Source organism: Macaca nemestrina, chromosome 2, assembly GCF_043159975.1.
Source record: "Macaca nemestrina isolate mMacNem1 chromosome 2, mMacNem.hap1, whole genome shotgun sequence".
In the NCBI taxonomy this organism is placed as follows: domain Eukaryota; kingdom Metazoa; phylum Chordata; class Mammalia; order Primates; family Cercopithecidae; genus Macaca; species Macaca nemestrina.
The window spans coordinates 185,439,155-185,466,384 of NC_092126.1; the positions used below are offsets into that span (position 1 = coordinate 185,439,155).

A 27,230-nucleotide genomic window follows, 5' to 3' on the forward strand; every position below is an offset into this window, starting at 1 on the left:
TATTCTAAAGAATTCAGAATGTTGAGTCTGTAGTATTCTGTGACATATTTTGTGGAAAATAAGTGATCAGTGAAGGAGAGAGGAGTTACCTGGTGACTGGGAAGATGGACATTAAACATTGAGAACTCAGGTGTGCTGACAAGTTTTTGGAGTGAGCATCATCTGAACAACTAGGTGTGTTCCGATCAGTAATATGAGCCTATTTTAGCTCAATAGAAATGATTACTTGGATTCATCGTGGTAGTCAAAGGCATAATTAAAAATCATGTGTCCATAGGAGCTTAAAAAGGAAACAAAAAGGATGGCAAGAAAATCAAGTCAAGCAAGTTATATTAAAGAGGTAACAAAGTAGACATAAGTCCTGTAAATGGCCAAGATGTGGACCTTATTTTTTGCCATCCAAGACATAGAGGCTGTCAGAGGTTATCTACTGCTCTAGAAGTCAAAAGAAATAGAAACTCATTTTCCCATTCCTCTTACATCTAGAGCGAAAGGAAATGATCTAGGATGGCCAATTAAATACATTGATCCTACATTTGGAATATGGAGAGAGAGAGAAGTACAGGGACAAAAGATATTGGTTTCAAAAGTAGCCAAAGCAGAAATACCAGGACTCTACTTAATGCAACCTTTATACACATCAATAACATTTATAGTGTGAGATGTCAAATTATTGTCAAACATGAGTGTGAGAATACAGGAGTTAATATGTAAGTGACTCACCTTAAAAAGTTTTAATTGGAGAATTATGGTTAATTAAAAGGAATGAGTATTTATATCAGAATAATTCCAAGAAATAATTCTAAGAATCATTATAATCTGAACCTTTAAACCTAATTTTAATTGCTTAATGCCATAGTTCATATTAATTCATTATAATAAGATCAAGAAAATAGTAAAATATTAAAGGAACAATTCAGTCTTACAACTCTTTATCAATATTATACTCATAAACTGAAATATAAAAATAGTCCAGTCAGAGTCATCCAGTTTAGTAATTGTTATTATGGCAGCTTGTTACCCAATCTAAAATTTTAATGAATTAAATGGCATTATCAACACTTCTATAAATGATAATGAAAATTAGAGGAATTATTTCTTCCTTACCCTTGTTTTGAAGGAAATTGTGGGTATTCTTTAAACGTGTTGTGCTTTCTAAAAAGAAATACATACAGTAGCACAGCAGTGTCAATAACACAGGCAGCAATTCATTGCATACTCATTCTTTTTGAAGGTTTATTTTTCCAAGCATAGAAAAATTTTATTTATTAAATTTGGTTTGAGCACATAAGTGGTCCAGTTGTGCAACTGGGGACTTTTGCCCGAGGAAGGAGAGGAAAACTGAAATTCTCATAAGAGTGTCAGAGGACTCCCTGTAGGACAAATTGAAGCTGTTCTAATGGGCATTGTGCATTTGCACATGTATAAGTCTAGGTTGTCCCCAAGGGCATTACAAACTTTTGGAATTACAAACATTATTTCATTGTAGACACTTCTAGTTTTAACAATTGAAATAACACTTCATGTTACTATTTACCACCATGGATGACACTTCTTGCATATTTGTTCAAACTTTATATGTGAAATTTACTGTTAGTGCTTTAATTAGTATAGTCTTATTTGAGTAAATCAAAACATAATTTTAATAAGGCCAAAGTTATAGATCCTCTTTGGGAGCTACTTCAAATACAATTGTCCTTCCCATGCAAATTTAAACTCAAAGTTTAGACATACATGTAGTTCTCCCATTTTAGACTTAAGCCTGATGGGAAATTTTACTAGGAAGAGGACAAAGGAGGAGAAAATGTAAAACAAACCCAGGGACTCTATTGGGAGGTGTCCTAGATCTGTACTCTCAAACTCTAATGCCTATGACTTTCCTAGTGATGTTGTCAAAATGCAGATTCTTTTTCAGCAGTGCTGGTGTGGGTTTCTCAAGAGGCTTTATTTTTAACAAAGTGATGCCTGTGGACTTTTGCCATTCAACACGTCTTCATCCTGGGAAGACCTAGATTATCAGAGAGCCTTGATCACTGAAGAAACAACAAATGGTAAGTGTGGCTGGTATGCAAAGAGAGAAGCAGGGAAGGACCAGGTATGTTCAGGGAGGCCAGCATGGGTGGGACCTTGACGGGTAGTTCAAGGATATGTTCTTCACCCCAACTTATATAAAAAACCAATGAAGTATTAGTGAACAATTTGAAAATGGTGATAGCATGTTCAGAATTTTCATTAGAGCATTACAGAATAACAGGTTAATGAGCATCCATTCAGAATATAAAATTGATTTACTTTCTTGCAATATTTACATTTCATATTTAAGTAGTGACATGTAACTTTCTTAATAGTAAAAGTGTTTATTAAAGAAATAAAATCACCTACACTTGGATCATGGATGGTGATATGGTTTGGATTTGTTGTTCCACCCAAATCTCATGTTGAATTCCAATTCCCAGTGTTAGAGGAGGGGCCTGGTGTGTGGTGATTTGTTCATAGGGGTGGACTTCCGCCTCTCTGTTCTCATGATAGTAAATTCTCGTGATATCTGGTTGTTTAAAAGTATGTAGCACCTCCCCACTTCTGTCTCTTCCTCCTTCTCTGGACATGTACTACATGCATGCTTCCACTTCACCTTCCCCCATGATTGTAAGTTTCCTGAGGGCTCCCAAACTATGCTTCCTCTACAGCCTGTGCAACTGTGAGTTCATTAAACCTTTTCTCTTTATAAATTACCCAGTCTCTGATAGTTCTTTATAGCAATGCAAGAACAGACTAACACAACAGGTAAATTATATGAAGAAGTGGCTCAAATGCTTGTGGTCCCTACCCCTGCTACACTGCCTTCAGCAACAGTCTCATGGGGAGTTTCTTATAATCAACTGACACTAGAAGAGAAGACTCAGACCTGGATACAGATGGTTGTGCAACATATTCTGGCACTGCACAACATTTTGATGGCTACCATACTACAGCTCCTTTCTGGAACTTTTCTGAAGGACAGTGGTGAAGGGAAATCCTCCCAGTTAGAAAAATCCTAAATGATGTACTTGGTTGTTCCAATCTGCTTAACATGAGAAATGAATCAATGTGTGATTATGTATCTATGGGCTAGATACATGATTAGTGATAATGATTAAGCTGGATGATCAGGGACTTAGAAGGAGCATAATTGGAAAACTGGTGACAGGATATTTGAGGCAAGGTGCTTGGAGAGATGTCTCTATCCAGGTATAAATTATGTAGATATCTGCTATGGTTTGAATGTTTCCCCTTCAAAATTCAGGTGTTGAAACAATGGCGAGTGTGATAGCATTAAGTGATGGGGCCTTCAGTAGGTGCTTAGGTCATAAGGGCTTCTTTCCTTGTTTATGGGCTTAAAGCCCTTATAAAAAAGGTTTCACACAGCCTTAAATTTGCTTGCTCTTCTGCCTTTCACCAAGTGAGAACACAGTGTTCCTCTCCTCCAGAAGAGCTTTCAAGGCACCATCTTGGAAGCAGGGACAGGACCCCTGTATTTGTATTTTTAGAAGAAACAGGGTTTTACCATGTTGGACAGGCTGGTCTCGAACTCCTGGCTTCAACTGATCTGTCCACTTCAGCCTCCAAATTTGCTAGTATTAAAGGCACGAGCCACTGCACCCAGACAGAATCTAAGCGTTTTTAAAGACAGTTTTTCAGGAAGCGGGCTAGGAAATGGGGAATGCTGATTTGTTGGTTTGGGGATAAATGCATATGAAGTCAAAGTTGTCCTCTTGCAGTAAACCAGTTTCTGGAAAAGAGCTACAAGACCAGGCAAGCAAGATTAGCAGTCTGTGTGCTGCCAGGTGTTTCATCAGAATACAAGGTCTAAAAATCTTCAGTTTTACAATAATAATGTTATCTACAGAAGTAATTAGGGAGGTTAGGAATCTTGTGGCCTCTGGCTGCATGACTCTGGAGCCATAATATCTAATCTTGTGGCCTGGACCCCAAGCAAGGAGGTTTGCTTTGACAAGGGGCTCTTACCATCTTTGTTTCAAAGTCAAACATTATAAACTAAATATTTCCCAAATGTAGTTTGGCCTACACTCAAGAATGAAGAAAGTCAGCATGGAGTTTAGAAGTACTGTCTAATTTCCCTATTTCAGATTCAGTGACAAAATATTCCTGTGTGAGATTTGTCTCATTTTCATAATGTTACGAAATGTTTTATAATTTTCATTTCATTATGTTTTCTATATTATCCTCTACCTCATAACTCTGAGTCTACTAAGTCTTCTGCTAAATTATGTTCTCACCTGAAAGAGTAAAAAAAAACTAGTCCGTTATCTTATAAAGTCAGTTCATCAGATGAACCAGGCCTGCCTTCTTTACCAATGTTTACACCTCGATCAAAATCTGAGCTCAGAGCAATAGCGAAAAATATGCGGTCCAAACATATGCCCCAGAAATGTTCTGTGGAATTTCTAATTCTTCTTGGATCATATGATTTAGGACTCCCTGATCTGTACCAGTTTATTCACATGATCCTGGAACCTAGTGAAGACTGTAGTTGAAGCTAAATGTTGCATACCTAAGATAGACAGTAAAGATCCAATCCCTCAATCTTCCAGGGAAAGACCAAAAGTGCTGAGGAAATAAGAAATAATCTCTTAGAATCCATCCCCAAAGAATTTCTTCAAAAACTCACTTGTCTGTCATGCAATCAAAGAAAAAAGGATAAACCCATCTCTGAATATAAGGCATGATTAGAAGTACTATTTGTAAAACATTGTGGTCAATCTATGCTGAGTTCAGGCATAGAAATTCCTTGTCCTATTCACTGATAATATCCACCCTGAAATCTTTAATGTAGTTACAAAACAAAAACTGGAATGATATGTGAACGATGGGACCAAATAACTACCAGAATATTTTACCTATTGGCATAAAGACTATTTTGACTTGGTTATTTTGAGATTCCCTTTAGAAGAGAAATTTAAAGGAATCTCCATTTGTAAGAGATCCACATATCTGGTCCAGGAAGAGTGGTAGGTCTAAATCTCTAAATAATGGAGAAGGTGAAGGCATTAACTTAATCTACATCACAAACCTTACCTTTGTTTAAAGTGGTTATCTTGGCTGTCTTGTCTTAATTGGGTCTCTATCAACACTCTTTTTTGTTTATTTGTTTTAGAAAATGATGGCACTTAAGTCTGAAATCTAAGCACTGTGACTTTAACATGTAAATATTCTTACATGTCTACTGTAAGGCATGAGAGCTTTGTTTTACTGCACATTTCAAGGGCACATCACATCTGAACAAAAAAAGAGGCATTTGTAAATGGGGCAAATGAAAAATAGTAAAAATATTTTCCAAAATATTAATTAAAAAACTTTGATCATCCGGAGAGGACATCTTAACTTGTTCCAACTATGAGAAACACAATTCATGTCTAGATAGTCTTATAAATTACTGACTTTGGTTTTTTTAATTTCTTCTTTTTTTTTTTAATGGAGTTTCCTTGTGTCGGCCAGGCTGGAGTGTAGTGGCGATTTCTCAGCTCACTGCAACCTCTGCCTACTATGTTCAAGCTATTCTCCTGCCTCAGTTTCCCAAGCAGCTGGGACTACACAGGTACACCACTATGCCTGGCTAATTTTTCTATTTTTAATGCAGACAGTGCTTCAACAAGTTGGCCATGCTGTTCTCAAACTCCTGACCTCACGTGATCCACCTGCCTCGGCCTCCTAAAGTGCTGGGATTGCAGGCAAGAGCCACCATGCCCAGCCTTGAGTTTGTTATTATTGTACCTGACATGTGGCTATAATTTTAGAATGAACATTATAACATTTGCTTCTTTCTGTATGTTTATGTGTGTCTATATATGTTTGTATGTGTGACATTTGCTACCTTTGGATGGTATTGTAAAATTAATTTTAATAGAGATCTATTTATTTGGCTTATCGAAGAATATGTGTCAGGCCTCTGAGCCCCAGCCAAGCTATCACATCGCCTGTGACTTGCATATCCACCCAGATGGCCTGAAGTAACTGAAGAATCACAAAAGAAGTGAAAATGCCCTGCCCCGTCTTAACTGATGACATTCCACCACAAAAGAAGTGAAAATGGCCAGTCCTTGCCTTAAGTGATGACATTACCTTGTGAAAGTCCTTTTCCTGGCTCATCCTGGCTCAGAAAGCTCCCCCACTGTGCACCTTGTGACCCCCACTCCTGCCCGCCAGAGAACAACCCCCCTTTGACTGTAATTTTCCTTTACCTACCCAAATCCTATAAAATGGCCCCACCCTTATCTCCCTTCACTGACTCTTTTCAGACTCAGCCTGCCTGCACCCAGGTGATTAAAAAGCTTTATTGCTCACACAAAGCCTGTTTGGTGGTCTCTTCACACGGACGCACATGTCAATATGTGCTTATATAAATTAAGTATTCCTTAAACTCAGAAAGATAGAAATTTGCCAATATATTTTTCAGATTCACATTATCTGTTATATTCTCTGTTAAGTCAAAGCTACTTCAAGTTTGTTGGTTTAATTAAAATAGACATCTCTTTAGAGTTTTCAGAATTAAATATAACCCAAACACACAACTTTTATATTAGCTGGGTTTACTAGTCAGGTAAGTTTATATTATCTCTACCTTATATTTAAAGTCAGAAAACTAACAGTTCAACCTAAACACCTATGTGAAAATATAATGGCATTTACTTCATATATATATGGCACAGCAATAAAACAAAAAAACCCCACATATTTGACTTTTAGATTTTTGCTTTTATGATGACTGACTGACATAAATGTGCTGTAAATATAGTTAACAAGAAAGGAATTTGAAACGATGACTGGCTATGTCTAATGTCTTATGAAATTTTCATGAGTAAATAAAAATTTCAGAATAAGTGAATTAAATAGATGTAAGTACAATATACATTTATAAATGAACTTTTAAACCATAATTATGTTTGATAATAAGTCTGCTTAAAAATACCTTCTCATTCTCTGTGGTAAATTAAACCCTTAGAGTTTCACACAGTTGATTAAATGATCAATAGTTATTGAATATCTGGATTATTTCCAAATAATATTATTTTAAAAGACTAATTGCTAAACATATGTTTAACTATTTTGGACTTTTTACTACAGAAGAAATGAAGATATTTGAGTTTATTATCAACATGACCTGTGGCACATTGAAAAATTATATAATGGGAAAGCACATGCTTCTAGGAATTATGAAATTGTATGTTCATAGATTTACCAATCTGTAAAATGCTGGTGTGATGCATATTTGTCAATTGCTTCTGTCTCAGAAAAGAAAGTTATGAAGAGTTTAGAATTCTGGTTAACGTGTGGTAATTCATACTACTAAATATCATAGGGGAAGCAACCCCATTGCAAAGTATCTCTCTAATCTCAACAGATTTGCAGGAAAGGCTCTGACAAGTAAAGATTTCTGATAACGTTAGAAATACAACACGAGACCAGAATTAAAGAAACTTTGCAAACAATTTGGCCAAGTATACCTTTTGTAAACAGAATTAATACATTTACCTTCTCCTTAGCTGATCTCTCCAGAATTCAGAAACCATCATTGAGTATTTTTATTTTGATTGCAGTATAGGTATTTGCAAAATTGTAATCAGAATATGTTCTTATAACATAATTGTGGTAATATTACTACTACTGTGACTGGAATGTCATATTTGAGAATGTGCATAAAATTAGATATGACTGGAGAGTTTTAAGAAACTGAGAATTGACTTTAGGAGCCTGTTATGCCCTGCTTTATTCCAGTTAGTGTCATGATAAAGAAATTCTTGAGGCTGGGTAATTTATAAATGAAAGGTGTTTGTTTGGAGAACAATTCTGCAGGCTATACAGAAAGCATGGCTTAAATGTCCACTTCTGATGAAGGCTTCAGCCTACTTCATTCATGACAGCAGGTGAAGTGGAGCTGGTGTGTGTAGTGATCACGTGGTGACAGAGGAAAGGAGAGAGAGAGGAGTGCTGGGCTCTTATCAACCAGCCCTCATGGGAACTAAGACAGTAAGAATGTACTTATTACTATGAGAATGGCACCAAGGCATTCATGACAGATTGATCCCCATGATCCAAACACCTCCCATCTTCTACACCTCCAGTATTTGGAATCAAATTTTCATATGAGATTTGCAGGTGTTAATAATAATAATAATAATAATAAAAAGCTACAGCCAGCTCCTTTAGAAAATCTGGCCTGATAGCTGCTCACAAGCATTCTAGCCATATTGGTAAAGAGTAAGAAAGACCTTACTCGCAGGAAGGCCTGGGAAACTGAAAGATACTTTTAGGACCTGTTTGAGTACAGGGCAGTTTACCTAAAACTATCAGAATTGCAGATGAAACTAATGGTATGTTGTTGATATGTTACAGCTTGAGAAGCCTTTAAAGTCTAATCTGAGATTATTTAGTAAAGGTCCTAACAAGGCCTTCTTAAAAAGAGCTGATCAATTCCTATTCCTACTTGCACTTATGTAAATACTCAGCTGAAGCTTAATGAGGATAGACCTATTTGGTAAAAAAAATTAGTCTTACTATAAAGGTAAACTGAGGCTGGAGCTGAACCGGGAACGAAGACACAAGGCAAATGGCAGTGAGAATAGCCTTTATTAGGACTCGCGGGCGAGGTTCCTCAGTCCAAAGGTGCGGGCCGAGGAAGTCACGCTGAGGGAGGAGGGTAGGGGATATAGTAGGGGCTTTATATAGCCCAAGAGGTAGGGAAACTGGTTGTACAAACAGGGCCTGGGGGCTCTTGAAACTACTAGGGCAGGAGTCGAGTAAGGGTCATGAGGAAGGGGTCTTTGGAAACTGTTTACCGAAACTGCTGTTTACGAACTTGTGGAATGCAGGTGAGCTGCAGGTCATGGGGGAGTGTGGTTGCCCAGCCGGAACCTCTGACATATGCAAGTCTGCAGGTGTGTTCAAAGAGGAAGGGAAGTCTCGAACAAAGGGCCTGCTACGCCGGGTGGCGCCGCCATGTCGGGTCTAGATCCCTGCCTAACAACTGGATGAAAGTCTTTTCTCCTTAGGAAATTGCCTCCATCCACGGTATAATGCATCCCTGTCCCAGGAATTCCAGCTACATGGTCAGCAGGGCCTCCCTTGTGTAGGTATGAGCATAGGGTGGACCCACTGGAGGCTGAGCAGTTATCTTTGTAATGGTGTCAGAAAGTGTAGGCTGTCTTCTCAATCCTTTCTTCTCTTTTGCCTCTCTCATATGCTCATGTTCACTTTCAAGTTGTAGCTCCATCTCTGCCTCAGTCGCCTAACTTGTGTGGAAATAGGTGGATGAGCTGATTCTTGGACCATTCATTTGATGTCCCTTCCCAGTCTACCAGGATCTCTCATGTTGGCCTTGGCTCCTGTGTGACAAGCTGCAGGTTCTCTTTCTGATTTAGCTAGGGACTCTGAATATATCCTTCCACACCTAGTCTCTACAGCATGTCCCAGGCCATCACTTATGAACTGAGTTACCACTATTGGACTTGGGCTGTTCTCAGCGAAAACAACTCTCCAAAAGTCCAGAGTTTAAGAAGAGGGATTAGTCAATTGTCCCTTATCCTATTACTTCCCATCCATTCTCTCATGGGTCATGACCTCAGCCTGGAGATGACCTGAGTCTGTGATTCTAATCAACAATTTTGTTAAGCAGTTCATGGAATACATATAGCAACAGCCATCATGCTCTAAATGACAGAAAATTATTTCACTAATTTTAATTTTTTCATGTAAACCTCTGAGATGAATATGAGAATATGGAGCAGGGAAAGGCATGTGAGCTGTTGGGAGTAAAGTGAAGGTCTTTGTCCTACTAATACCATCTGACTCTTCTGGGCTTGGCATGGTACCAGCTTTTACAGCCAAAGTCAGTGCCTGTTGGAACTATTGATCTGGTCAAGTTGGATGGGTAGGATCCCAGCTGCCCTCCAAGGCTGTTCTGACTCTCTTGGGTCTCTTTGATGTGGTCACCCCTCAGGGTCTCTTTTATGTCCTCCACCTACATGTCCCAACCCACCTCTTGCATGAATGAGTCTCCTGGCTTCTTTCAGTCAATGTAGGAATTTGCAGGTCCTGGCCATGCAACATGGTGATGGGGACCAGCCCCTAAAGCTTAACCTTCAAGGGTCTGCTGCCTACATACTTTGTAAACAAAGTTTACTTCGAGGTAGCCAGGTAAGGAAGGAGCAGAGCCAGAAATTATTTCTAGTGCCCTAAATTGGAATCTGGACAAAACACACTCTTCCAGGTCTACCTTTGATGGACGAAATAATGCTCTGGCCACAGATGCACGCATCCTAATTCCCAGAACCTGTGAATATGTTAGGTTACCCAGCAAAGGGGAATTCATGCTTCAGAGGTGATAAAGGTTGTATGAAAGAAAATGAGGTGACTAAGGTGCAGGCATTCTAAAGTGGAGCTGGGAGATTGTGAGAGAATTGCACTAAAACCTCTAAAAGTCAAACCACAGATTGTGCCAACAGACTTGGAAAAACAATGGAAGTTAGTGTCTGCCAGTCTTCAATTTCTCACCTGGGAGTACCCTAATTAACTAACCAGTCAGTACAGCTTTGTGATTTGGGATTTCTGCTCAGCCAATGAACTGCCTCTGAAAACAACTATTTGTGGAAATTGCCTGTATAAAACCTCTCTAGCACTAGTCTTAAGGGACACGATTCAGGACTTGGACATAAATAATTTAAAAGTCTACTCTTCAGGCTATCTTGTTAAAAGATCAAGTATTAGATTTTTACCACCTCAGAAACTATGAAAAAAAAAATGTTAAAATAAGAAATTACATTTTCGTTGTTTAATATTTGCAAAACTATTGTCCCCATTAACTATAGAACTGCCTGTGGCTGTTTTCCTCTAAGGGAGTGTGAGGATGACAGTCCTGCTCTACGTAAATCTAGTTGAGAAAAAGCGTGTAGAATGTAGTACTCTGGTCTCTAGGTCTCAACCCAAATCAGTGGGAATTTTTCTTAAAATAATAAGGGTGTAATAATGAGAGAGAAATGTTATATATAGACATATGGCCACTATGTAGGCAAGACTAATCAGCCTGTATGGCAAATTGCATATAAAATTAGAACACTTTGTCACTGGGGTTGACTGTAGAGAGATGGAGACTGGAACTTCTGCAGAGATTCTGCAGCTACAGGGTACACCAGCTTAGAATGGAGTCCACACAGCAGAAGGCACAGCTCAGATGCAATGAGAGGAACCGGGTTCTGAAAAAACTGAATCCTAACAAACTATGCCTGAAGCCAGTGTGCCTCATTTGGGGCTTTGGGTTTATATTATTCAACAAACTGCCATTTTTTCAATTTTTTTAAAAGGTAAAAGCAGTGTGTTATGCATATGGAAAAATCTTTTTACTAGAGTATTCTCAAGAGTCTAAGTAATAAAAGTAAGGAGGTCAAAGTATGCCTACTCACAAAAGGACCAGATAGAATGCATACACCATGTAGGTAAGAAAAAAAATTAGCCTGATATATTTAACTGACGGTTGATCAAGCACACCTGCTAGTTCAGGCAGGCGTCAATGCCAGAAAACACTATTCAGATAGAATATGTGTGTCAGGGATGAAGCGCTCAGTAGGACTACTCAATCCATTAAAAAGTAAAAGTTTTAGAAGAACTCAGAAATGTTCTAACTATATTGCAGAAATTTAAATTACTTTTAGTATTTTTGTTGTTACATTTACATGTCTTTCAGGGGAGGCAATGAAAAATGTTACTTTCCAAAATTGCTCTTAAACCAAATGGAAATCTCAGTTTTAAATGTCTTAAGAGGATATATGTCGTCATATTTGGCCTAACAGTATTATTTTTATTTACATACTGGTATATCATTATCAATATCTACTAAAGAGAAAGTTTGAAGAATGTCTTGCTCAAGAATTATTTAGAAGTGCATGAATACTTTGAATACTTTTTTAAATGGAGGATTTCTATAGGTGGGGCCTTCCTTTAAAAAACCAAAAGTAAGTTTTAAAATAGGTATGTCTGTATTTCATGAATTTCACTCATGTTACAAAGATGTTACCAAGTCTTTGTAACATGAATGAACTCTTGTGTTTCGTTCATGTTACAAAAACAGTAATGTGGTATTATAATTTCAGTTTGAACTTCATCTTTAAGTATGTACTTAACAACGAAAACGAGTGAGTGGTGTCTGTCCTTAAATGCTCATTAACTATTTTAATGATCAGAATAACTTATAACTTAGACAAGAATATTTAATCTAAAGTTTTTTATTCATTCACTTAATAACATATTGTGTCCCTACTATGTGTAAAACACAGAAACAATTATTATGATTTATTTTAACAGAGAGGAAATAGAAAAAATTATGAAAGTGTTCTCCAAAAATATTTCTTTATCATTGTTCTCAGTGTACCTAAAACTTTCTTGTTTTTTACACTGTAAATAAAGGAGTTTGCAGGGCAATTATAATCATGTAGAACAGAAAATGCATTTTATTCCACTGTTAATCTGGGTCAGACCCGGGGCACCCATACATGAAGAAGACAGTGCGATAGAACAAAGAGTTTGCAGGGCAATTATAATCATGTAGAACAGAAAATGCATTTTATTCCACTGTTAATCTGGGTCAGACCCGGGGCACCCATACATGAAGAAGACAGTGCGATAGAACAAAGGGACAGAGAGCAGGTGAGCACTGCACGTGAGGAAGCCTTTGCTTCTGCCCTTCTCAGAATTCTTTTTCAGTAAGGCAAAGAGGACTTGGGTATAGGAAACTGTGATGATCATAAAAGCTTGTATAAAAGCAGTGAAAACCACAAAATCACTAATGAGTTAATAAACGGATCAATGTAAGAAATTGTATATATTGTACACTGAGAAAAAGGTAATATTTTTGAAAAATATATATTATTTCCTGAAGGTTTTAGAGGAGATTCTAGACAACAACTAACTAGTCCCATAACCTGCCACTCACAAGTACCTTAAAATTGAATGTATTAACAATGAAGTGTTTTAAGAGTAGAAGTGTTTTAAAATATACGCAGTATGTTTTGTGCCAAAATCTTAGAAAATGAGACTTTGTTTTGGGTTCAAAAGTGTGTTTTCTCACTGTCTCGGGAATTCTTTTATCTTTCTAGAACAAAAAATGATCTGATCTTGGTATTACAAATGGGACTGTCACAGTCAAGGTGGAATAAAACATTACAAAAACATCACACTAGAAAGAATGGCCAGTGTTTTGAATATCTGGATTCAACTTAAATGATAAGTTAAATAATCAATAATAAATTTTATTTAAATAGCAAATTAAATGAGGAGAAAGGATTAACTAAATTAATAGGCAATGACTAACATAAACATAGGTAAGGCAATGCAGAAAAAGCTTCAAGCTAAAAGTGTATCCATGAGTTTTATAAGCCTGGAAAGTAAATGAAAAGGAAACTAAATGAGGTCCTGTGGAAACACAGGGTGAAAAAATATGTCTGCATCATCAATGCATGTCTTTAATGACAAACTTTGCGTAATTCCCAACATAAAATATGTTTTACATATTCAAATCCCTGCCTTGTTGATCTAAAGCAAGAACTACCTACTTATAAAACAGTAGGCCTAAGTGTACAACCATTCAGGGCAATATTTACAAGTATTAGATTTACAACTCTTAAAGTTTAATGACAAGGACAGCCAGTAGTTGTTACAACTGGACATATTTTTATTTCTGTTAACTAGTTACCAATTCTGTAAAAGTGTAGCTAAAGTTTTCACTTCCCAAGTCTGTGCTGGCTTGAAACTCGTTTTCTCAAGGCTTCTGATTTGTTAACTCAAAATTAAAGCACAATAATGGAAAATATAAGGAAAAGTTTCAGGGTTGGTGAAGAACACGGTTCTGACAACAGTAAAAATACATAGAACGATTAGGATTTTTAATTTTTAAATTTTTTTATTTCCATTGGTTTTGGGCAACAGTTGGTGTTTGGTTACATGAGTAAGTTCTTTAGTGGTGATTTGTGAGATTTTGGTTCACTCATCACACAAGCAGTGTAACCTGTACCCAATGTGTAGTCTTTTATCCCTTGCTGCCACCAACCCTTTCTCCCGAGTCTCCAAAGTCCAATGTATTGTTCTTATGCCTTTGTGTCCTTGTAGCGTAGCCCCCTCATATGAGTGAGAACATACAATGTTTAGTTTTCCATTCCTGAGTTACTTCACCTAGAATAATAGTCTGCAATTCCATCCAGGTTGCTGCAAATGCCATTCTTTCATTCTTTTTCAATGGCTGAGTAGTATTCCATTATATCTATCTATCTATCTATCTATCTATCTATCTATCTATCTATCTCACATTTTCTTTATCCACTTGTTGATTGATGGGCATTTGGGCTGGTTCAACATTTTTGCAACTGCAAATTGTGCTACTATAAACATGTGTGTGCAAGTATCTTTTTCATATAATGGTTTCTTTACCTCTGGGTAGATACCTAGTAGTGGGATTGCTGGATCAAATGGTAGATCTACTTTCAATTTTTTAAGGTAACTCCATGCTGTTTTCCATAGTGGTTGTACTAGTTTGCATTCCCATCCACAGTGTAAAAGTGTTCTTTTTTCACTACATCCATGCCAACATTCACTATATATTTTTTTAATTTTGACCACTCTTGCAGGAGTGAGGTGGTATCACATTGTAGTTTTGATTTGCATTTCCCCAATAATTACTGTTGTTGAGCATTTTCCCACATGTAAGTGGCATAATGTATAAAATTCCATAATTTTGACTGAATAGGAAAGTTCAATCTATTAAAACTTAACTTTCACCAATAAACATAAATTTGATATAATTTTATACAAAATCATAGGGAGGTAATTTGTCTAGAAAATTCTAATTTATTTGGAAAAGCAAAAGCGTAAAAAAAAAAAAGCCAACATAATATTTTTTAAAAAATAAAGGAGGTTCATGTTCCATGCCAGATATTGCAATTTATCAGACAGTTACTTTAACAATTGAAACCATGTTTAACATCATCAAGGTTCACTGTGGGTATATTCACTAAAATTGGAGTGTATGTTTATACACATGGGGAAGGAAGAAATAGCAAAGCTGATTAAGAGCACAGACTTTGGAAAAGGCAGGTTTGGAGGCTTTGCTTCTGAGACTTTAGTCAAATAACTTAAAATGTCTAAATCTTGGTTTCCTCACTTGTGAAATAAAGTCAATAATATGCACTTACAAAGTTGTTGCAAGAATCAAATGAGAGGATGAATGTCAAGCCCTTACCCCTATACTTGATAGATAGTAAGGAATCATTAAATGGTGGCAACTTTAATTATTTCTTGGAGTCTCGCTCTGTCTCCCAGGCTGGAGTGCAGTGGCACAATCTCAGCTCACTGCAACCTTGACCCACTCAGTTCAAGCGATTCCCCTGCCTCAGCCTCCTGAGTAGCTAGGACCACAGGTGTGAGCCACTGCCCAAGGCTAATTTTTGTACTTTTAGCAGAGACAGCGTTTCATCATGTTGGCCAGGCTTGTCTTGAACTCCTGACCTCTGTCGATCCTCCCGTCTCAGCCTCCCAAAGTGCTGGGACTAGAGGCATGAGCCACTGTGCCCAGCCAGTTATTTCTGTTATTTATTTTAATTATTCACAAGGAAAGCAGCAGCGCTCTTTTGTAAGACAATTGTATTCTGAGTGAGAAAATCGAGATATGTGCTGTTTATTTGCCAAATTCTTGACAATCATAATTTAACTCTGTACACAAAATAACTTTTACAACCAACTCAAGCCATCTGCGAGTTGTCATGGAGACAAGAACATAGTGATTTAGGTTAAGCAAATGAGGCACATCTTCTAGAAGGCCCAAAACTATAGGTATAGCATGTTTTAAATAGAAATATTTAACATTTTAATAAAAATAACAGACCTCATGACATTTCATAACTAAACACTCCAGGCTGCATCTTTTCAAAAATGACATTTTCCTTCCTAACCACAGTACCATATTGACATCTGACAACATTAACAGTATTCTCTCAACACTAGCTTATAACTAGTATGTATTCAAATTTCTCCATTTGTTTCTTATCTTTTACAGAATCACATGGCATTTGTTGTCTCTTTCAAGACTCTTTTGACCCAGAACAGTCTCATTTCTTTCCTCTTCCTTTCCTTTTTCTATTTTTAATGAAAATGACATTTTGGAGAGACTGGGCCAATTGTAAAGTTGTCTGGTGAAATGTTTCCCATTCTGGATTAATATGTATTCTTTAACTTGTTTTCCTAATCCCTGTATTTTTCCTTTCCCAGTGAAAATTATATCCAGATGCTTGATTAAACATTTTTTTAACAATATACTACGTACAAGATGGCATTCCTTCACAGTGCATTGCATCAGGAAGCACATAATGTCTGTCTGTCGCACTAGCAGTGAGGCTCAACCCCATCCCTGGGTTAGTGCAGTAACAGCCAGATCTTCCTACTGTAACATTATGGTTTGTCTCTTACATATAGCAATTAGTTAATTACATTGTACTCCGGCATTTTGAGAATATCCAGGTCCTCATCATTTTTTTCTCTTTCTCTTTCCTCCCTCTCACACTCCTCTCTCCTCCTAGTCTCTTTGTCATTGTAGGTTTACACTTTTCTGTTGTTATCTTGAGAGAACAGACAAAATATGTGTTCAACTAGACATCTTTAATGCAAAGCTCAAGAACCTTCTCTTTTTTTAATTTTTATTTCACTCTAAGTTCTGGGATACATGTGCAGAACGCGCAGGTTTATTACATAGGTATACGTGGGGGTGTAAACTAGTTCAACCATTGTGGAAGACAGTGTGGCGATTCCTCAAGGATCTAGAACCAGAAATACCATTTGACCCATCGATTTTTTAGCTAAGATTTTTAGCATCATTTGATGATCCTTGCCAGAATCAATTATGGCATTGCAGATTTTTTTCTTTTTTCTTTTTTCTTTTTTTTTTTTTGAGACGGAGTCTCGCTCTGTCGCCCAGGCTGGAGTGCAGTGGCACGATCTCGGCTCACTGCAAGCTCCGCCTCCCGGGTTCACGCCATTCTCCTGCCTCAGCCTCCCGAGTAGCTGGGACTACAGGCGCCTACCACCACCACACCTGGCTAATTTTTTGTTTTGTTTTGTTTTGTTTTTTAGTAGAGACGAGGTTTCACTGTGTTAGCCAGGATGGTCTCGATCTCCTGACCTCGTGATCCACCCGCCTCAGCCTCCCAAAGTGCTGGGATTACAGGCGTGAGCCACCATGACCGCTCGGCATTGCAGATTTTCAATTGTAACTTTAAAATTCTATAATGTGTTTTACATTTTCTAGCTGGCATGCCTTAACACAACAACAAAAAGAGAAAAAATATGGCAAAATGTTTTAAAATTGATCATAAAAAGAAGAAATAGAAATTTAAAGTAAATATCTAAATATTGTTTAGACTTCCTTGACCTTGCCATAAGTTCACAGCTGCTTCTCCAAGTCCCCCAAAGCTCAACTTCCTTCTTATGTGTAGTCAAATTGTTAACATGGTATTAAGGAAAGATTATTTGGAATAGCTTAGTCCTTCAGCCAACGAATATTTCTACATGTGTCTTATATAGTAGACTGTGGTCTGGAGCCTTCTTTGAAGGAGATGAAGCAATTCAGTTGCAAATTGCTTCCAATTCTATCTGATTTATGATTCCTGTTTCTCACACTTTGTAAGAAATTTACTTTTTTATCCTTAATGGTCAAATTATTCCTTACCATAAAAACATTGATTTTAGGCAATGCTACTTTTTGAAGCCTTTCTCCTATAGAAGAATTTTATAGATAAATGTTTTCTACATCTCCTGAGGCTATTTTTAAAATATATATATATTTCTTTATTAAAAACGATTATAATTTATTGCATTTTTACATTTAATTTTCAACAACATTTATGCATGTAAAATGTCTTAGTTTCTTAGTAGTATTGGAGCTCCCGACATATCTCACATTACCTTAATATAATGAAAGTAATTCTAAAGTGGTCACATTGGCTAAATGTGACAATGCAGTTTATGACAGTGATTCTCCCATCGGCTTGAACATTTGTTGGTTATGTAACTTTGGGAAACTCAGATCTTAACTTGCTCATAAACATAAAAATTTATATTTATACAGTGATTTGAAAGTACATTCTGTAATGAATTAATACTTTCACATATATTGAATCACTTGATTAGCTCAACATGCAGATGAATGCATATTATTATCCCCATTTTGCACAGAAGAAATTAAAGCAGTCCCCAGTTAATTAGAATCAAACACACTTTTTTTTTGTCTTTTAGCACTAGCGTTTTACTGGAGTCTATTGTGGTCTCTTTTAGCTTAAGTTGAGACTTACGAAAAACAACAAGTCTTTGGATTTGAAATCTTGTATTTTTCTACTTCTCTAGGCTGCCTCCCTTGTAAAGGAGAGTAACATTGCCTCCCTTCCATCTTCCCAAAGCTGTTGAAAGGATAAAATCATTCAGATGAACACCATTTAAAAACCTTGAAGTAATATTTAAATATGAGTGAGCCTTTCTTACTAAGAAGAAAGCATAATTCAAAATCTAAAGATTAGTACCCACTCCACCTGGATTATGTTAGATTAAGTGAGATAATATTTTAACGTAATACAAATATTGCCAGATAGTTCTCCAGATGGCTTTGAAGCAACCTAGTTCTCTCCCTTTCCTTGCTGTAGGTCTCACAAACAACTGTAGAAGTACTGGGGATGCCTCATCCTGAAATAAGGAGGAACCTGCTGGAGCAACCTGGGTTCTGTTCCAGTCACTCCTAGAAACAGGACACCCTTCAAGGCTTTGTCCCAGCAATTCATATAATCTCCCAGGATATAAAACCAGGGCAGGCTTCTTTCTGGGGTCTCTCAGCTGTGGTGCAAGTAGGGCATGCACAGCCAATACTCCACCCAGCCTGGGAAGTTTTCCTGAGCCTTGGGAGGCTGGCTCATCATGAATCTGAGCCAGTGGCCCCTTCTGTGGCTCCTTAATAACTATCTGCAAGTAATAAATTAGCAGCATGGAATTTATAGTACATTGAGTGTTCTATCTCACCAGACTGACGAACTGGTACTCAGTGCACAGGGTAACTCTTCACAAATGCCTGACATATGTTTAAGTGTCTGGTAAATAAATAAATTCTTTACCCACTCTAAGGTTATGATATGCATAAACCTTACATCAATGCATTTAAAACAACTAAGACTATATGTTTCCTTTATCAAGCATGTATTTATTTAAGCACCTACCATATGCCAGGCCCTGTCCTAGGCTGTGTGGTTTCACACCTATTCAACTCACTATCACTGGTAATTACTAGGAAAAGTCATAGCCCTGTTTAATCGTCATAAAGCAACTCACTAGGTCTTCATTTTTAAAAATAGTAGGCATGAGAGATTTTATTTTCCAGATATGACTGCAACAATATGTTCTATCTTACATGCCTCTCAGCAACGTGGCCTTCTCACTCCCCCATTAAAAGGGGAAGTTTAAATCCTTTCCCCTTAAATTTAGTCTGAGCTTAATGACTTGCTTTACCAGTGGAATGCAGCAAAAGTTATTTGGTGGGATTTCCACATTGAGGTCTTAAACTTCTGCTTGAGTCTCTTGATGCTAACACTTAGAATCAAACTTGCATACTTTGAGAAACTCAGGATAAGTGAAGAGGTAACATACAGGCACTCTAGTCCAAGCCCAAGTTGAGCTACTAGATAATAGCTACCTTGAACTGCCAGCCATATGAGTGAGTCATCTTGACCTCCACCGCAGGAGCCCCCTAAGATGACTGTAACTCCAGGAAAAGCCTGACTTCAACAGCATGCTACACAGCTATGTCAACCCAGAAAAATATGAGATACAAAAGTAATTTGTCTTTTTTTTTTTTTTTTTTTTTTTGAGACGGAGTCTGGCTCTGTCGCCCGGGCTGGAGTGCAGTGGCCGGATCTCAGCTCACTGCAAGCTCCGCCCCCCGGGTTTACGCCATTCTCCTGCCTCAGCCTCCCGAGTAATTTGTCTTTTAAGCTCTAAATGTGGATGTATCTTGCTAGATAGTAAGACATAGCTGGAACAATGTATCAAGTTGTTCTTTTCAATGAAACATTTTACTCAATATACGGGAGGAAAGGAGAAGGAAAGGAAAGGAAGCCATCATTTTATCAGGTCAACTAAATTATTTTAGGCCTTTTTATTGGATTCACTAATAAGCTAGGCAAATATATAATTCTTAGTAATCAGAAAAAATAAAATACATAAATTACCAGGAAAAATGATTATTCATGTCCTGAATAAATAAAAGTCAATCTTCATTTCAGGTTTTAATCAGTCTTAATTTGAAGTCTCTAGAGGACAGAGAGGACGTGAAGTCCTAGGCATCAGAAGAGTCTGAAAAAATAATATTTTTCAGATAATTTTAGAGTTGTGAAAAGTATAGTATGCCTTTCTGGAATGCCCTGAAGAAGATAAATATGAATGTGAGGACCAAAAAAACAAAACAAAACAAAACAAAACAAACAAACAAACAAAAACTTGAATAATACAAGAATAGAGCAATGCCCATCTGAATGGTCAAAAAGTCCTGAAATACAAATGATTAATATTTGAGAAATTAAGGAGGAAGGAGGGAAGGAAGAGAATAGAAGAAGCAGCAGAGGAGGAAGGTGGAAGTTTATGTAAATGCAAACTATCAAGGACAGAAGAATGGATGGATTAAGAGAGCAAAACGTATATGGGATGGTCATAAGAATATTTTAAGGAATATATCTTACGGGGCATATGGGTGGATCAGGCTGCTCTATAAGAGGAATCATGTAGCCATTCATCTACTCAGAGGCCAATGGAAACCAGATTCATTCTTTGATTTGTTTTTTTTTTATTTTTAGCTATATCTAGAAGAAAACAATGCTATGAACTGAATATATTCATAAGAGGATAAGGTCGACCGAGAGGAAATCAAGCTATTTTATAGAAAATCATTTGTAAATGTAGATTTTGTTGTCATAGCAGTGTTGCCTGTTTTTGTAAATGGAACGTTACAGTAGGTGTTTGTGGCTGGCTTATTAGACTCCACAATGTTTTTGAGATTTATCCATGGCATTGGGTACCGTCAGTTTAATGGATTTACTATCAGGCAGTAGTCCATTTTGTGAAAACACCACAGTTTATCCATCCTCCTGAGGATAGGCATTTGGGTTGTTTCCAGTATTTGGTTCTTTTGAATAACACAAGTATGAATTTGTCTTTCAGTGGACATATGCCCTCATTTCCCTGAGTTTTTTACCTAAGAGAGAGTAATTACTGTTTCATGGGGTAAACAGAGTCAGTAGCGTAACTAGCTTCTTTGACAGATACAGTTGGTGATTTCTTAACATCTCCTCTATATCACAAAAATATCCTCAGTAATAATCACAAAATAAAATAATGATCAGGAAAAGAATGCAAACAATGAAATTTTTCATTTATTGGACTTCATATTGTGCTAGTAAATTTTTAAATTGCAGTATAATGAAAAAGCAACATATTAATTCCTTTAATTATGTATTTTTTACAGAAAACAAATACATTTACGTTTTGATTTGTCACAGTGATGATTAATATTAATTTCTGTTTTCATGTCTCACTTTTACAAATTTGTCAATGATTTACCGAAAATGTATCTTCTTTATATATTCATATGCAATAGATGCCATAACTAGGTTCATCAATAGTTTCACTTACAGTTGATTGAAGAATTAAAATATACACTTCCAAACAAAAACATTACACCTTGCAATTTTCATTCTAGTTTGCAGTTGTAAATTTTAAATGCAAATAACATTTCTGGTTATACAATGACAAAATCAAAGTAACTTGAATTCTATTTACCTCTATCATCAATGTGCTATCATTATTTTTATTCAAACACCTAAAATGTAGGAATATGTAATACCAATGGTATTGGAGACAGAAAAATGCAACCAAAATAATTCCAAACTGTTATGGATTTACTCTTCAAAGGAGTTCATATAGCTGAATTCCCATGGGACTAGAGCAAATGCAAAAGCTGGGAGTTCTCTGAATAAACTTCTAAATAGAATGTAATGTTTACTATGTTTATGCAATAAAACATTCAAAATTAAAACACAATACATATGAGCAATACTCAATAGGAAGTGTAGCAAGGTTTTGACACTTAAACTAACAAAATACTTTTCTGGGGAAGGATATTTTATTACTGACTTTTTAAATTGCTGGAAATTGATGATAATAAAAATCAGTACTACTTTTGATCAATTTTATTATTCTTTTTAAATTTCCCATGAATAATGAATCCTCCTTATTGCCACCATATAAGAGAGATCAATTCCACAATCCAGCCCTTAGTATATCACTGCACAAAGTTTAACTTTAGACAATACTAAAGAAGTGTTATTTTTCTGCCATAAAAGATGATAACACCTGTTACCTTGAGCCACTTGGCCCCAAATAAAGATGCACATCGAGTAATAAAAGTCCCAGTTTTCTTGTCACAGGAAAGAAAAGAGGAGTCCAGAAAACTGGGAAATTAGAGGGCGATCTTAGAGAGAGAAGAGACTGGGAAAGCAACTCCATTAAGTTGTTTATGAACTCCTGGATCACCCCCAATCTGTGTGTGCATGGATTGGATGTTAAACCTTCAGAACTGAATGAAGAGAGAAACTACCACCCAGATGACACAATGGCCACCGGGTGGCTATTCTAACAGGTATGAGGTAATATCGCATTTCAGGTTTAATTTGCGTTTTCCTGATTATGATGTTGAGCATTGTTTTATATACCTGTTGGCTATTTGTTTGGCTTCTTTTGAGAAATATCTATTCAAATCCTTGGCCCATTTTTTAAATTGAGTTATTTGGGTTGGCAGGGGAATTCCCAATTTGATTGAGGATAATCGACTGTTGACTGGCTTATTTGTTCTGTTGTTACTGAGTTGTGTGAGTTCCCTACATATTTTGGACATTAACCTCCAACCTTGTCATATATATGGTTTGAAAATATTTCCTCCCATTCAGTAGGTTGCCTTTTTCCTCTGTTGATTGCTTTCTTAACTGTACAGAGGTTTTCAGTTTGATGCAATGCCACTTGCCCATTTTTGCTTTTGTTGCCTTTGCCTTTGGGGTCATATACAAAAATATGTGCCAAGACCAATGTCAAGATTTTCCCCTACATTTTCTTCTAAGAGCTTTATGGTTTGGGGTCTTATGTTTAAATATGAAATCCATTTTGAGTTTATTTTGTGTATGATGTGTGATAAGGGTCTAATTTCATTCTTCTGTGTGTGGATATCCAGTTTTTCCAACACTACTCATTGAACAGACCGTTCATTCCCCATTATGTGTTTGTGTCACCCTGTGGAAGATCAGTTAATCATATATGTGTGGATCTGTTTCTGGCTCTCTGTTCTGTTCCGTTGGTGTATATGTCTGTTTTATGTCAGTAATATACTGTCTTACAACTTTGTAGCATATTTTGAAATCAGAAAGTATGATGCCTCCAGCTTTGTTCTTGCTCAGGATAGCTTTGGGGCCTTTGGTAGATTCATATGAATTTTAAAATGTTTTTCTATTTCTGTAAAGAATGCCACTGAGATTTCGTTAGGGATTGCATTGAATCTGTAGCATCCTTTGGAAAATATGGACATTTTAACAATATAAATTCTTCCCATCCAAGGTCATAGGATGTCTTTTCATTTTTCTGTGTCTTCTTTAATTTCCTTCATCAGTGCTTTATAATTTTCAGATTTAGTCTTCACTGGTTGTATGTATGTGTTTTCATTTTAATTAAGAATGCCCGTTAGTATTTCTTATATGGCAGGTGTAATGGTGATACATTCTCTCACTTTTTTCTCAAGGAAAGATTTTATCTCTCCTTCATTTTTACAGAATAATTTTTCTGGGAATGGTATTTCTGGTTGCCAGTATGTTTTTTTTTCTTTCAGTACCATGAATATGTCATTTCACTCTCTCCAGGCCTGCAAGGTTTCTGCTGAGAAATCCACTAGTGATATCACAGGGTTTTCTTTACATAGGATGAGTTACTTCCCTTAAAAGCCTCTTTGTCCTTAACTTTTGACAATTTTATTACAGTGTATCTCACAATGTTTTCTTTTAAGTTGAACCTACTTGGAAACATTTGGAATTCTTGAATTTGGATTCACAATTTCCAAATCTTGCCTAAATTAGGAAGGTTTTAGTCATTATTTTTTAAATTAGATTTCTGCTCCCTTTTTCTCTCTGTTTTCCTTAAAATTCCATAATGCATTTATTGGTTTACTGGATGGTATTCCATAAATCCCATAGGCTTTCTTCACCTTTTTTCATTGTTTTTCTCTTTTCTTCTTTGACTGGATAATTTTAAATGATCTCTCTTTGAATTTGCAGATTCTTCTGCTTAACTCTCTGTTGTTGAAACTCTCTTTTGCATTTTTCATTCCACTCACTGTATTCTTTAGCTCCAGAACTGCTCTTTGGTTCTTTTTGAAGATTTTCATCTCTTTGTTCAACTTCTCATTTTTTAATATATTATTTTCCTGATTTCATGAGCTACCAATTTGTTATTTTGTAGCTTACTGAGCTTCTTTAAAACAATTATTTTTAATTCCTTGTCAGGAAGTTTGTAGATCTTCATTTCTTAGGGATTCATTAGTAGATGTTTTTGCGTTCCTTTAGTGGTATCATGTTTTCTTGATTTTTCCAGTCCTTTGTAGTCTTGCTTTGATGTCTGTGTATTTGAAGGAGGAGATACCTCTTCCAGACCTTACAGATAGGCCTCAGCTGGGAGAGATATTCACCACAGGTGGGCACAAGGATGCTGGTCAGATGGGGTGCAGCAGCTTCTACTCTAAGAAGGTGCATTGGTGTGGACTTCTGGCAGCTGCATCAGCTGAGGTCAGTGTCAGCAAATACTATGGGGGCACTTGATGGCAAAATTTGTGGGTTTCCATGGCAGAAGCGATAGTTGCTTGGGCCCTTCTGCTCTCCATTTCTCCCACAGATGGAGTCTCATCTGAGACTGGGCATCCAGGGGATGGGCATATTTCTCAATGGTACCAGGGCCCAGAAATTAGGTGCATGCATAGCAGTGGCAGCACTGGAGCCCAGGGAGATATATTAATATTAGAGACTAAGAGGTCTAGTGGCAATGGAAATACAAAGGGCAGGAAAATGCAAAAGAAGTTGTGAAGCAAAAAACAAAGAAAAGATTTTGAAAGGGAGCAATTAAAGATGATTCAAAATTTCAATCCTGGAAAACAGGGACCTTATTGGTAATCTTAATGAAACTCATAACATTGGAAGATCATACTACATTAATAGAGATGAATGAGATGATAACTGATATTCATTTTGTCAGTTATGGTATTTTCAATGTACCAAACCTTGTGCTAAAAATACAGTCTCATAAATTCCGACTTTAATCTTAAAAGATCAGTCCTAGCATTATTCCTCTTAACTATATATAAAGTAACTGACTCAACAAAAAAATCTTAGGTCATTTTCAAAGTTCAGACAACTAGTAAATGGAAAAGTAGATGTTTGTACCCACAAAATCTGACACCAAATATCCCAATAAAGATGATCACTGTTGTCTCTTCTTAACCACTGTGTTTTATTGCTTCCTCGGGGATCTCAAAAGTCACCTACGTACATGTGCTTAATGAATACAGAAGAGGAAATGGAAGTCCAGGAAGTTTAAGAAGCTTTTTAAAAATCATACAGTAAATACCACATCCAGTCCCAGAGCCACGTACCCTAGTGCTTTATTCAGTGTCCTTTAGAAACTTTACTCATAACAGGTACTTCATTCTAATAGAAAGCTTATTGTTCTACAATGTTCACCTCTGTCCCTTAGCGTTCCCACAAACAAAATGCTGTTCTTAGGTGTAGGTAAAAAGTGAAATCTTAAAAATAAATTTGTGTTCAATCGGAGAAACCAATAAACCTCATTAGTCAATTATTCAAGGTAAATAGTTGCATTTTCCTCAATAATGGGGTGTGTGGTTGTTTTTTCTGAATCATTTGATATTATATCATTAATCTTTTCAGTTCATTCTGCCAATATTGGTAAGTGAAAATTATTCACTACAAATGCTGAATAATTTGCATTTATCAGTACCACACAAGGTTTTCCTGCCATAAGGAGGCAAATTCGAGACAATACTGTAATTTGGATGAGAATTTGTATCCTATGCTTCCATCTAGTGGTGATTTTGCGCTATTACACGATGATGTAGACAGGTTTGCTTTAGTGTCATCCGCTGGCCTGTAAAACAGAGGAGATTCTTCAGTGTCCTCACTCCTATCAGCTGATTTTGGATGCCAGGAAGGATGTGATAAGAGAATGAAACAAGGGTCGTGGGGCGAACGATGGTCTACTGGGTATGGAGAAACGATGATCTACTGGTTGTCTGGTAATTCTGGAAATCGGAGAGAAAACAGGATTTCTGAGCGAGAGCAAGGTTTTTTGAAAGGATAGCAAATGCCCCCTACTGGCTGCTCTAGGCATGGCCAGTTATATTTCCAATGCATCAAAGCAAAACACAGTTATGCGCAATTTGATGACGGGGACAAACTCAGAGAAATGCGTTGTTAGGTGATTTCCTCATTGTGCAAACAACTGTAGAGTATACTTACACAAACCTCTATGGTCTAGCCTACTGCACACCTATGCTATAGAGTGTGGCTATAAACCTGTACAGCACGTTATTATACCAAATACTGTAGGCAATTGTAATACAATGGTACATACTTGTGTATCTAAAAATATGTAAACATAGACAAAATAGAAAAGGTTCAGCTAAAATGCAGCATAAAATATTAACTGTATCAGTCACTTACCACGAAAGGAGTTCACAGGACTGAAAGTTGTTCTGGGTGAGTGAATGTGAAAGCCCAGGGCATGAGTTTACACTACTCTCAAATGTACAGTTAGGCTACACTAAATTTATACGAAATATTTTTCTTTCTTCAATAGTAAATTAACCTTAACTTATTGGATAACCACAGTCATATATGTGGTCCATCACTCACCAAAACGTCGTTACGCAGCACATGACTATAAATAAGAAAACTAAATTGTGATCACTTAACCTCTCTAGTCCTAGCTTCCTCAGCATAAAAGAGAGCAGGAGAGGCATTAAGTGTAGTCTAAATGATTTCCAAAAGTCTTTCCCTATCAAGATT

At 36.8% G+C, this 27,230-nt stretch overlaps 1 protein-coding gene across 12 annotated transcripts in view; it reads left to right on the top strand.

The window, feature by feature from the left end:
- Window positions 1–27,230, top strand: part of LOC105477435 (gamma-aminobutyric acid type A receptor subunit rho3) — a 104,351-nt gene that overhangs the window by 17,292 nt on the left and 59,829 nt on the right. For 8 of the 12 annotated variants that reach the window (XR_011620404.1, XR_011620405.1, XM_071092542.1 and 5 more), the window contains one exon: window positions 1,919–2,051. The exons of 1 other annotated variant lie outside the window; for it this stretch is intronic. The gene's annotated coding sequence lies outside the window, so the exon portion shown is untranslated. Of the gene's footprint in view, window positions 1–80; window positions 175–1,903; window positions 2,052–27,230 lie in introns of those variants that run through there. 3 more of the 12 variants (XM_071092539.1, XM_011733930.2, XM_071092540.1) reach the window with 3 other exon arrangements.